Source organism: Ornithodoros turicata, unplaced genomic scaffold (assembly GCF_037126465.1).
Source record: "Ornithodoros turicata isolate Travis unplaced genomic scaffold, ASM3712646v1 ctg00001432.1, whole genome shotgun sequence".
In the NCBI taxonomy this organism is placed as follows: domain Eukaryota; kingdom Metazoa; phylum Arthropoda; class Arachnida; order Ixodida; family Argasidae; genus Ornithodoros; species Ornithodoros turicata.
The window spans coordinates 12,167-20,454 of NW_026999607.1; the positions used below are offsets into that span (position 1 = coordinate 12,167).

Here is an 8,288-nt window from a genome sequence, read left to right on the forward strand (position 1 = left end):
CCTGACAAGTTTTAATTTTAAAGGTGGCTGTAAAAATACTCTAACTAATTATCGCCCCATCTCAGTACTTAATGCTTTAAATATAATACTAGAAAAAATATTATCCTCCAGGCTCTCTAGCTTTCTTGAAAAAAATAAAGTAATTAGTCCCACCCAGCATGGTTTTCGTAGCTCATGCTCGACTGCAACTGCTGTTCTGTCTATTACGGAAGCTATAAACAACTGCCTTAACAAGGGAGACATTTGTGTAGCCATCTTCCTAGATATAAAAAAGGCATTTGACACAGTACGTCACGATGTCTTGTTAGGTAAGATGTCCAAGTATGGAATTAGAGGCCATTCACTTGAACTTTTTACTAGCTACCTCAGTAACAGAACCCAAATTGTATATGTCCACGAGTGCTGCTCGCCTCCTCTTCCCGTGCATATGGGAGTCCCACAGGGTTCCGCTCTGGGCCCAATATTTTTTCTTCTTTATGTAAATGATTTTAGTGAGGCCATCCACTCTAATAGTATCATGTACGCTGACGACACCGTGTTACTTTTTACTGGCCCTACAATTGGTGTCATTCATGATAAGATTGCTAGTCTAATTCCCCAGCTCTTGGAATGGCTTAAAGTGAATTCTCTGTCACTAAATCTTTTGAAAACAAAATATATGGTATTTAGGCCATATCGTAAGACTGTTTCATTAACCGATTTTAATATAGTTATTGCCGGAACAACAGTTGAACGTGTCGACACCATTAAATACCTTGGTGTAATTTTGGACTCCCACTTGCACTGGAAGCCACATATAGAAAATGTATGCACTAAATTATCAAGAGCAAATGGAGCACTGTTCAGAGCACGTCGACTGTTCCCAACTGCTGTCCTGAAAAGTCTGTATTTTGTGCTCATCCAATGTCATTTGCTGTACTGCGTAGAATCATGGGGGCACACGCATCAATCTTATCTTAAACCGGTTGAGGTCTTGCAGAATAGAGCAGTTCGCATTAGTATATCCAATACATATAACAGACAATCTTATTCATGTGTTAATGGTTAATTTTTGCATACTAAATGAGGGAATAATTGATGGTATCAAGTTAGTTTCAGTTAATCGCACAAGCCGTACTGTATTGGAACATCACTTTATTGTACAGTGTTTCTCAAACATATATGGTAAGCGCCTTCTCCAACACCAAGGGGTCATAAAGTGGAACTCCTTGCCCCTTGATGTCGTTGTAGCCAAACACTTCAAATTAGCCGTCCGGAGGTTTCTGTTCGAGTCTTGTTGAATATATCGTTATAGTGATGTCAGTAAGAAGGATTGATGATATATATTTATATTTTTGTTATTGTGTAATCTTAGCGCTTGTATAAATGTGTGTTTCCTCAGCCAATCTCTTTCTTAATGTAACTGCCGCGTTTGAATAACTAAACGTTGTAAACTATTATCGAATCGCACTAGCTTGTAGCTATGATCCGACTGGTATATAGTGCCTTACCATGTATATTACGATGTTGTCAGTTTAATAAAAAAAAAATTCTGAGAGTTTACTGTAGAGGCTGCTTAGATCTACAACAGTTCATACAAGGTATTATATACTGTGAATGCCTTTAAAAATCCCATGTGACACATATGCCTTTATTTTCTGGAGGTGCTGTGGTAGTCAAAGTTTGTGGGCATTACGCAGGTTCTGCACCCATTTCTTGAGTATGTCGAGGCAGCTGTGAAGTAACCTGCATTGATGATGATTATTCCAATTTTTATGGTGCATCGACAACAAAGGAAATAATACATCAGAAGATTGGTTTGGGTGCAACGAGTTAAAAATGAATATGTTGTTTAATAAATGCATTGGACAAATGTTTAAAACATCAGTTTAAAACATAGTTTACAATCCCTGTATCTTCTAAAAATTAAAAAGATTACAAACTCTTCTAAAAAGAATTATAATATCTAATTATTATATCGCTGGGTGAAGGAACCTAAAGTCTAAGGTGTGTTTCTGATGTGAACATGTAAGAAAACATGCAAAAGTGAGAGAGGCTAACCACAGTGCGTGCACTGAGGTTGTTCCTTCCTGTGAAGTAGAAACCAGTGGATGAGGAACGTGATACTTACCTGTACACGCAGCCGTATCACACTGCACAGATTATTCACTGGGTAGCCCTCATGACGAAACCTGTATTGAGAGACCACTTTTGCCTTAAAAACTGCTACAAATAGCACGACACGCTACAAATTATTGCTATCGTAACAAGCTGACGATACAGCTCAGACACAAAGGCGTTATTCAAGTCGCGCCACACCACCGTTACGTAGGATTCTTTGTCACAAATCAAACCAAGGCACAAAACAATACCAATACATGAAAAAAGGTGACAATCGTGGTCTCATTATGACGTAATACCGAACTTGTGCGCGAAGGTAATTCAAAGAAATGAATGTGGCACTTGGGCATTGTTTTGGTAGGCGTCACCATTCTGCAAGTCGGCTTCACCTAGTGCACGGGTGCATTAGGTGAAGCCCACCTTACAAAACTACCATTGTGGCCAGATTGTAGGTAAGTTTCCGCCATGAATGGCGAAATGTAGCAATTTGGTAACAGGTGAAGCCCACTTTACGGAGCAGCTAATGTAGCTTCGTGTCATTTTCTCCCCTTGGTATTCTTTGTAAAAAAATTTGCATTTTTTGGCACACTTTCTTTTCTTCTTTATTTTTTATTTTGCTGTTTCCTTTGTAACTTTACTTGTGCATTTTTATCTTGCTTTTTGTGTACTATGCAAGTGAGCGAAAAAAAAAAAAACGAACATTACGGGACAGTGACCGCAACGTTGCTTCTTTTCGCCTCTCCGTCTGTATCATGGGCGTCCGTGTGACTTTTTTTCAGCGTAGGGCAAAGTAATTCATTCACGGGGAGGGGGTTAGAACGTACAATAGATAAACACAGGACATGTATGCACAAGACAAGCATGAGGACAATCGAATGCTCTGATAATGTTCAAACCATTTTGACGATATCTGAGTATAGCTCTTGATTTCTTTACACCTGGCCCACTCATTCGGCAGAGCGTCGCACCGGGCACGAAAGTAGCGACAGACGAATGACAAGACTACAAGTGCATAAGCTACCTGCGCGGGGTCAACGGGACACACATGAATCTGCAGTACGCAACAGTTAACCACAACATGAAACGAGAGGATAGAGAGGTAGCAAGCGAGCTGGTGGTATAGATCCATAACTTAAAAACCCGAGACTAAGGGACAAAAAAAAAAAAAACGAAGAAGAGTTGAATTCAAGAGAACCATTGAGAACCTTGTCTGTGTTTGTCGTTTTTTTTGTCCCCTAGTCTCGGGTTTTTAAGTTATGGATCACAACATGAAGTTTGTGTGTCCCGTGACGGGCACTACACCCAGCGTATAACTAACATATCCTAACGTCTAACCTAACCTAACCCAACCTAACCTAACCTACAGGAGAGCACTACCGTGTATGGAGTTCTAGATTGAGCAGTGCGACAAATATAAAAATGGAAGCCATAGTAGTATAGAAAGAAGTCCTATAGCCAAGAGTTTTCTCTAATCCAATTCCAATCCAATTGTAATCCAATTCCAATCCAATTCTAAGCCATAATCCAGTTATAATCCAACACAATCCAGTCCTAAGCCAACACAAGCCAAATCCAAAGCCATCTGATTGGCAGCCATTAGCTCCGCCCACTTCACACGTTGATTGGGCCATGCTAAGCCTACTGATCTGATTGGCCGCCATTAGCTCCGCCCACTTTACGTTGATTGGCCCATGCTATGCCTACTGATCTTTGATTGGCTTACCGTAGCTCCGCTCCTTCATGCTAATTAGTTGGCTTGGCTCCGCCCAGTTCACGCTGAATGGCCCGTGCTAAGCCTTGACTGATCATTGATTGGTTGTCTGTAGCTCCGCCCCTTTATGCTAATTACTCGTCTCTGCCCACTTCACGCTGATTGGTGCATGCGTATCGCTGAGCACAGCTCCGCCCCTTTATGCCGATTAACTGGCTCCGCTGATTGGTCCATTCGAAGCCTACTGATCACTCTCCACATTTTCCCGACTTTCTAGGCCCTCTGATTGGCCGTCCCCCGTTTAAGCCCACCGATTGGCCCCATTCTAAGCCCACTGATTGGCTGACTAAGTCCGCTGAACATAGCCTTCGTTAGCGCTCGCCAGATGGCGCGCTCGGCAGCGACCCTGCTGCGGCTTTATCTCATACAGACAAGGAAAAAATACCTTTCAACGTTTATTGAGTACATGTTTGAGAAAAAGCATGGCGGTCTTGGAGAGATTGATTCCTTTGATGCTGGGCATGGTTCCACGGAAGTGACGGATCATGTAGACGTCTCCGGGACAGCGGCTGAGAAAAATTTCGTCCTCCGTGAGCTGGCACATCCGCGTGCACTGGATATCTTCGTAGCTGTCGCTCACGTCCAGCGAGTGAAGGCACGTACGCAGCGATCGAGTAGCGTTCCTGTCCAGGTTAATGCCGGACCGCATAGGTACCACGTGCCACTCTCTGATGGCCAAGATGTCGCCAGGGCATTCGTGCGCGTACGTGTGCTTATCCTTCTCCAGCTTGATGCTCGCAGTACAGTTGCCAGCGTCCAGCGCCAGCGCGCACGAGACGAGCGAGAAGAGAACGAGGTGCCACATCCTTCCAGTGACGCAGGTCAAATGATGCTACTCCTACTCATCCACTGCATTATCTGTGCGGCGGGGGGGGGGGGGGAAAGAACGCCAGGTGAAATCTCGCTATCTATGTCATCCACTCGAGCTTACCATATTCGCAGCTTCCGTACGGGTAGGAGTCTACGTCATTGTAGAGGTATCGTTTGTCGTCGTACGCCATCAGACTTCTTTTCACATTTCTGATGGTGTACATGCACTGTTTCTTTCCCACTATTGACACCTGTTCGTGCGATACGCTAGCGTGCTTGAATAGGGTATCGCGGTACGTATCATGGAGGAGGTGTTTGCGCACAATGTTCTTTTTGACCCCTTTAGCTCTTGCAATTTGTTTTCCCCCGGCTAATTTGATGGAATACATTTTGGCTTTCAAGCATATTACTTCCTCAATGGGTACGCTACCCGTTTCACTTTTGAACGCGCCAAGTCTACCGCGATTCCTCTCGCTGTACAGTGGATGATCACGATCGAAGGAAGACAAATCTAAATGGTCGTCGGCGATCGCGCGTAACTGATCTTCATAGTCCTTGCAGAATAGGCCGAGGATCAGAGAATCCGTGTCAAAGTAGCACGTAATCACCGGACAAGTGAGCTTACTCAACAGGGTTTCATAGTAGAACGAGTACATGGTTAACTTACTCAGTTCTAAAATCGTGAAGCCAATCTGCAGGGGGAAATCGCATCGCACTTTTCTCTTGCGCATTTCGTACATGACGCAATCGGGGGACAAAATTTCCATTCGCACGCATTCCGCCTGGCTCCCGAGGCGACTCGCCGTCTCCTCATCGAAGGCTACTCGAATGTCCCGCATATTAAATTTATTTAGTAGCGTACGCCCGAAGACCGCATTATTTGAGATTTTATAGAAATTTTTCTCAAACGTCGTGCTCGAGGCGACGCGTCTGGCAACATTGTCCTCGATGTAGGGACGCAGGAATGGTGCCTGACGAAATTTTAGAATTCGGTGAATTTTTGTCACCCGCATGCCCAGTCTACAATAGAGAGCGAGCAGCGCGTAATGAACAACGTACTCGACCTTGTCCTTGCACGTGAGCAGCAGCTTTTTGCTGTTCGCCGGCTGATACATTAACTCTTCGAGGAGCTCTCGCTGGAATGGCGAGAGCCATTCCTTCGGGACGACCGCCTTCTCAGGAGCCAGGGGGAAGTACCGCGTCAGCGCGTGGATAGATTTTGGATACTCCAAATCGCACACGTACACGTATCCCACATCGGAATCTGTGGGATGACGCATAAAATCCACGGAGCTAAAATCCTCGACCCATTCGAAATCGCCGACGGGGAGGTGCTTTATCATACTGAATCCGTAAAGATTGTTGCAATCTATGTACGATATGTACACCTCCTCTTTATCGGGATCGTAGCCACTGCACAGTGGATTGTTAGCCCGTAAATGACGTCTGCTCGCCTGACAGAGTCCGCCTCTAACACCCGATTCGATGGTCCGGTACATGTCCTCGTCGATGATCAGCTCCAATTTTGCCCGCGTGTAATTTAGAGCGCATTGCCACGAATAGGATGCCAGAGAAACGCAATGAAGCAATTCCAAACCGCGCGCGTCGTAGCACAGGCGTCGGAAGTGCTGCATTACGTCAGCATGTAACAGGGCATCCGTTTTCAGGTACAATGCATTATAATCCCTCAGATTCGAGCATCCAAAACGTTCAAATACGTGCAGCGCGTACTGATAGTCTTCATCGCTTATATCCTCCCCCGTCAGATCGTTTCGAAAGGCAGATTTTGCCGGCAGAGCCAATTCGTCGTAGACCGCGAATGAGCTAACGTGGCTGTACGGGAATACACCTTTACGAAGCAGAATTTTGTAGTCGTCTCCAAATACCTGCTTCAGGCATTGGAACGCCTCTGCGCCCCCCATGGATTTGACGGTTTCCACGAGCTCTCCCAGCGACGAATTTAGGTACTGCATGGTATCTCTGAATAGGAAGGTGCCAATTTCGAACGATCGGATTTTTTCCATGGAACTGGCCACGATGAAGGGAGCTCGCTTCCACCCGAGAAGGTGAAATTCCCGCAGTAGTCCGGCCAAATCGTAGGCCAGATTGTGCACCATGATGGGCAGTTTTTCCCGCGTCGTGCACGCCACGTTACAGGGGTTGCACAGCGTCGCGATGTAATTTGTCTCGCCGGCAGTACAACGCTTGGAATGGTCGTGGTGCCGGACACGGGGTAGATCTTGCGCGAACTCCCGTCCGCAGTACGCGCAGTGGGTGGCAGCTCTGTGTCGTGCTCGTTGCTCATCATTCAGCACCATTTCCGCGGGGCAGGCGTTCAGGGCGATCATCTCGTCCCGCATTTCCATCAAAGCTCTGACGCACTGCCTCGCAGAATCTTCACCGTGGTGCGTCCTGATGCGCATCACCTTCGAGTCGTGGGTGCGTACGAGCACGGCACAGAAGCTCGAGGTGACGTGACGCTGCATGCCAACACCACTGGGCGCGAGCACGCTCTCCGTGTCCAACGCGACGACGTAGTTGTACTGCTGCTTGTACTGTATTTTAGTAAACTCTACAAAGTTTTTGCCCGGTTCGCAAAATTCCAATATGATTTCGTTTACGTCCGCGCACAGGCGACGATGTTTCGCCATGCTCTCTTCCTTGTTAAAAGAGCGCGTGCAACGCTCGCAGACGAAACGCTTGTCTTTCCTAATCAGTAACCGCTCGAGGGACTTGATTCCAAAAAAATGCTGGTCTATAGCCAATAAGTGAATTTTCTTTTCATACTCGAGTTTTGGAGGTCGCGACACGTGCACTCCCTGATCGACGTACTCGTATACGTACACGGATATCATGTTTTTGTCTTCGAATTCGTCCAGGTCAGAGTAGGAAACAGGGAAGCGACTAGGCCACCAGTACTCCGCTGCATAATTTTCATATTTTTTTGACCATGTATTCCAACTCTGCGGGTGCAGGAGGGCGAGCGTATTGTATTTAAAACACTCACCCTCCTTACGTGCCGGTAAATGAATATTTGTTAGCACGTTCCTGCGCTTAGCCAAATGATCGGGAAGTGTCCCATTGCATCCGAATTTTTTCGTTTTCACGGCGGAAATGCACATTTGAACGTTTTGGACGTCGGCGGACACGAACCCACTCCCTTCCCGCTGATAATTTTCGACGCGCCCCGTGGACTCCTGAATCGCGTCCATCAGGGTATTCGCGACGGCTCCGTCGCTGTGGACTTCGCGAGCAAACGCCATAAAGTGGGCAATGTGCGCGATTATCTCCCCACGAGTTTCCTTTACCATTAAAACATCTGAACAAATGCAAAACCTAAAGGGTATTCTTTGCGCTCTCAATATAGCGAACATATCGTGAAAGTGACTCATTAAATATTGTCGCAAATCCTCTACTCCATGATCGTGAACAGATGCCAATAGCACGTACCTTTTAACGACACCTCTAAATGCACTGTCAGTCTGGAAGAAGGGCAGGAAGGATGTATCCACGTCGGGGTGCGATCGCATCACGTGAGCAGACAGTGTAGGAGGTGCGCCGTCCCGAGAATCGTCGTCGTCCGATTCATCCTCGATATCGTGAGGAT

At 46.1% G+C, this 8,288-nt stretch overlaps 1 long non-coding RNA gene across 1 annotated transcript; it reads right to left on the reverse strand.

The window, feature by feature from the left end:
• Positions 1–4,253: 4,253 nt before the first annotated feature.
• LOC135377007 (uncharacterized) lies at positions 4,254–5,478 on the reverse strand. Its single transcript, XR_010417972.1, has 2 exons — positions 4,803–5,478; positions 4,254–4,729 (listed from the first exon to the last, which is right to left on the reverse strand). It is a non-coding gene; the product is annotated as an uncharacterized LOC135377007 (long non-coding RNA).
• Between the last annotated feature and the right edge of the window lie 2,810 nt (positions 5,479–8,288).